The sequence below is a fragment of the Bison bison genome, unplaced genomic scaffold, assembly GCF_000754665.1.
Source record: "Bison bison bison isolate TAMUID 2011002044 unplaced genomic scaffold, Bison_UMD1.0 scf7180017864209, whole genome shotgun sequence".
NCBI classification, from domain to species: Eukaryota; Metazoa; Chordata; class Mammalia; order Artiodactyla; family Bovidae; genus Bison; species Bison bison.
The window spans coordinates 1,380,091-1,384,963 of record NW_011494781.1 but is presented as its reverse complement, the minus strand read 5'-3'; the positions used below and the strand labels follow the sequence as shown (position 1 = coordinate 1,384,963).

The window sequence follows — 4,873 nt, the reverse complement described above, 5'->3', positions numbered from 1 at the left end:
ACCGCCTCACTCCCCACCCCCCACTACTCCCTCAGTCCCCCCACCTCCTCACCTACTCCTTTAACCACCCCCACCCCCTCAGCTACTCTGCTGAGGAAGCTGCATGAATGAGGAATTTGAGACACATGTGCACACCACAGGAGCATACTGTAGTATATACGTGTCTACTACACTGAATCAATGTTAACACAGAAACGAAAGGACACTGCACTGTTGTGATACAGTGGGGACACCCCCCAGTGCTGGCAAAGATCCACCAGAACCTCACAGCCCCACACAGTCACCCTGCAGCAGAAACAAGTGTCGGGGGGAAGAGGGTTTCTCAAGCCAACACCAATCCCCATGGTGGTCTACTCTGTGATCTGGCTGGCCTAGAATTTTCTAAAACACATCGTCATGACATCAGCTTTTACTACCAACCCCTGGTCCACGAACCTGAAAAGTTCTAGACTCTGGGTGCATCCTCTGACTCCAAACTCCATCAAGCCCTTTCTGCCGAGGTCCATGCGTGGGCTGGAAAGACTTTCCAGACATAAGGCAGAATGAGAAGAGAGTAGAGTTCATTAGAGCTGTTAGAACATCAGGCTGGCTCAAGGGAGAGCCGACCCCTTTTGAAGGCTAGTAGCCAATTTTTATAGCCTCACCCTCCACCCCAAAATTCTCTGGAATTTTCCAGGGAAAATTCCTACTGGAATGGCGGCATTAGATAATTGGTTAGGATGCTCCAGGGCGGGCAACAGCATCGGTATTTTACCTAATGAGGGGTCAGGGAACTGGGAGGCTCAGAGCAACAGCTGCTATGGGGTTTAGTCAGTTTTAGAGATTTTGTCCAGTGACCTTGGAAGGGGCTCCACACTTTCTTTCAGAACTAGACTTGGCTACCCCAGAGTGACCTCTACCCTCTGTTTACAAGATGTGCCATGGCACCACCCAGGGCCCCCTTCAGGCCGCACCCCTCCCACTCTCCTACAGGGCTTAGTGCACAGCCCAGACTCGCCCCAGATATCCTGGCTGGAGCTCCCTGTGTGGTTTCAGGGGCTGAAAACCAGCAGAAATGCCAGCACACTGCCTGCCTTCCCCAGGGTGATCCTGCCTTTCTGCTCCACACATCCCAGCTACACCCCAGAGAAGCATCTCTGTCACACTCATCCCCCTAAATCCCGGCTGTCACTACAATTTGGCTCATGGACCAGGGCAGCCTGAAAACTGCCCTCAGAGATGGATGGCTGGATTTGGCTGAGATTCAATTACTGGGTCTTGTGAAGAATTATAAGCAATAGGAATAATGAATATCCTACCAAAAGGCGAAGGTGAGATGGTGGTCAGGCACTCCTGACAGATTCCACCAGCACTGCTCACAATGGAGATTTCTACTGTGCTTTGCTGTGAGTGCACTGTGAGAAACCCAGGGCATTAGACCCTTACCACTGTGAGTGAGTCAGGGAACCACATCCCCCGTGGGCAACTCCCTGGAGTGTGCACATGCCTGATCATAAACACTGGCCACCTGAAGGGGCCTGTGGGGCAAGAGACTTGGCACTGGACACAGGACACCACCAGTCGCGTGGCCTCCTGCTGTCTCTGGGACCTCCAGTCTCCAGCGAACCCTGGGGAGACAGGTTTTGCGTTGCTGCTGTGGAGGAGAAACAGACTCAAAAAATGCAATAACTGGTCTGGAGCCACGATCAGAGCTGGGACTCCCTCCCTCCAGGATCTCGCAGCACCCAGAGGCCTTGTCAGCACCTCTTGGGCTCTGGGAGGGCCCACCGGGCTGGGGGTGGGGCAGGTGTGTCAGAGCAGGGCAGAAACCGCTCTGGGGCAGCTCTGTGTCTCCAGCTGGAGCTGATGCCCCTTCTGCCCTGGAGCCAGCAGCTCCCACCCTTCCTTCTCCAGGAACTCGGGGCAGAGACGAGGAGCCATCCCAGCCCCACAGCGAGCACTTCAGAAACAGTGGTTCCTTCCCTTCACCATTCAGTGAAGATGTCACAGAACCTTCCCAGAAAGAATCATCTGGAATCTGGGGTAGGTGGAGGACTGCATGCAGGGCTGCCCAAGGCAACACCCTACACCCCCAGGTGGTCACGGCCCCCTCCAAGTGTCCACAGGGAAGGAAGCACCTGTGGTTGCACCAGGAGACTGGACTCCTCTTGTCCTGCACGGGGCCCCCAGACCCAACCCAGCTGCAGAAGGACAAGAAGGTCTCTGCCAAGGCAGGAGGGACTGGCTTGGGAGCCTCACCAAGCCCAGGCCCAAATGGGGATTTCTTTTTTAAGTCTGAAACCACAAAATGCCACTCTCTTTGCTTCATATCTAGTGATTCCTTAAAAATATATAGCAGAGGTACGAAGTGAGGCCAGCTTGACCACAGGCCGTCATCCAGCTTGAATGGGCAAGGGCTGGAGCCAACATAAAGCCCTGTCCTTTCAGCCCTGCCCCTTCCCTGGACATGACCGTCCCTCCCGGCTTGGCAAACCCGTCAGGGATCCCACATGCTTCTGCAAAAGCTCCATGAAGGCCCAGGTCACCTCATCCTGGCAGGACACAAAGGAACCGTCATCAGCCCATCATCTCAGGTCTAGTTCCCCCTCAGGAATTTGTGCACACACCACCTGCACAGACCTCTGAGTCTGATTCACCGGCTTGCACACCCCTTTAAGGAGACTTCCAGGAACATCAACTTGGCCCTGGGCTCAGCTGAGCACCTTGTGGCAAAGCTTGCTATTTTGAGACTCTGCTGCCTTTGAACCACGTTCAAACCACACCAGCTACAGCCAGGCAATGGTAGACCAAGGGGCCTCTGTCTGTCTGACCCTGATGTGCCTTGGAAACTACCAGGAAGGTCAGAAGGGTATGGAGCCCAGCTAGATGGCAGGATTAGAAAAGGCCTGTGTCCCTCTGGACTGTAGGAAGGTGCCTGGGAGTCTCCTCTGCTAGAATTCCCAGGGTGAGTTTGAGTCCAAGTCACAGTGAGGATTTCACTCTGCAGCCACCACACAGGGAAGAGACCATCACAAGCCACTGCTGGCCGGACCCCAACTCTATTAACCTTCAACCTGCCCGGAGCCCAGCCTAGCAGCCCCCGGGGCCCGCAAAGGCCCTGTTTTTCCAGCAGATGGGATTCCACAGTGGGCGGGGCATCCCTTTCTGAGCTCTGAGTCACGTTCCAGATGATTCAGAACTTGTGAGACGCGGAAGAGTGGCAGCCGGTGCGTCACCATCACGCTGTCACCTTCCAGGTGGAAAACTCCAGCTGAGGGGTTAATCTGCCTCACTCTGTCCTGCAGCCCCCAGAAGGCACCTCCGCTCTGAGACCACAGCTAGGGGGCAGGTTAGGAATGAAGCAGGAACGGAGGCCCAGAGAGGGGTCTCTAGCCAGGAGGTCTATCCTCCCAATCCATGTGAATCAAAATTAACTGAAAAATCTAAAAGACATTTTGTTGTTGTTTAGTCGCTCAGTCGTGTCCAACTCTTGTGACCCCATGGACCCCATCGGGCTCCTCTGTCCAAGGGATTCTCCAGGCAAGAATACTGAAGTGGGTGGCCATTTCCTCCTCCAGAGGATCTTCCTGATTCAGGGATCAAATTTGCTTGTCTCCTGCATTGGCTGGTGGATTCTTTACCACTGAGCCACCTGAGAAGCCCCAGAGATATTCTTGAACATTCTTAAACCACATAAAGTAGGCCACCAGTTCCGCCCCCTCTAGGGTCCTCCCACCCGTCCCTGGGGAGGGCGGCATCTTGGCCCAGAATGACTGGGCTCAGGGGCAGGGCACCTTCCTCAGCATGGGCTGCGGTTACACCAGGCCCCTGGTCAGGGAATGGCCTCTAGGCACTGCCCACACTCGCTACCTCACACAGGCTGAGTGTCCTCATCCAGAGACACAGGATGCAGAGACAGGATGCAGGGACGGAAGGAAGGGGCCCCCAAATATGGGTCTGGAACAGTGCCGGCCGGAGGAAAGGGTTCAGTTTTCTCACATTTCAGAATCCTTGGGTAAGATGCATATGGTTTTTAGGGCTGAGTAAATGTGAATAATCGTGCTTCACTAATCTCTTTTCTGACCATCCGACTTACTCAGCTGATAGAAAGCAGGGCTGTGAGCACACATCAAACACCCCTGTTCTGTGGAAGGTGATACAGCTTGGAGGCCTCGCTTCCTGCAGAACTGGCCCTGGCATGTGGCCAGCTGGCCATGCCATCCACCACAGAACATCCTCTTTGGGCGCCCCCTGCTAAGACCAACCCAAGGCCTGGACAAGGTGCTGGGCTCCCTGTGAGCATGAGAGATGCAGGGTCTGGCCTTTCTCGTCCAGTGGGGATCCCTGATGACCTTTGCCCCCAAGGAGGTCCACCTGACTCCTGCTCTTCTCACGCTGTGGGACATGGAGCAGGAATTCTAAGGGGGCAAATGTTCACTGTGGAGGGTCTGACAGGTGGATCCACTGGGTCCCTCAGGGTGGGCTGCGGCCCCCTGCAGTGGGAGAGTGTCTGGTGGGCTGACCTCAGACAGAAGTGGCATGATCTCTGGTCCTGGGAACGGGTTCTTCCCTCGTCTGCAAGGCTGGCTGCGGGCCAGCCTCACCCAGGCACTTCTGCTTTCCCTGTGACCACACAGGAGGACGTGGTCTAGACAGATGCCCCTGGGCAGTGTGGGCGCCACTTCCCACAGAGGCACTTCCTTATGATCCCAGCCGTCACAGGCTCAGGACGCTGCCACCCCACTGCCACAGCGGTGACACTGTGTGGAGCCCAGGGCACAGTTACGGGGGTTAGTAGGGTGGGCACTGGGCAGCAGAGGAGAGGGTGGGACTCCTGGGCCAGGTGCCAGGCAGGGCTCTCGGAGCTGTGCAAATGTCAACCCGGTGAGTCCTC

General features: G+C 55.6%; 1 protein-coding gene across 3 annotated transcripts in view; it reads right to left on the bottom strand.

Moving 5' to 3' along the window:
• Positions 1-4,873, bottom strand: part of SEMA4D (sema domain, immunoglobulin domain (Ig), transmembrane domain (TM) and short cytoplasmic domain, (semaphorin) 4D) — a 76,182-nt gene that overhangs the window by 52,432 nt on the left and 18,877 nt on the right. Inside the window, exon 2 of one of the 3 annotated variants that reach the window (XM_010844794.1) lies at positions 436-513. The exons of 1 other annotated variant lie outside the window; for it this stretch is intronic. The gene's annotated coding sequence lies outside the window, so the exon portion shown is untranslated. Of the gene's footprint in view, positions 1-435; positions 2,019-4,873 lie in introns of those variants that run through there. One more of the 3 variants, XM_010844792.1, reaches the window with a different exon arrangement.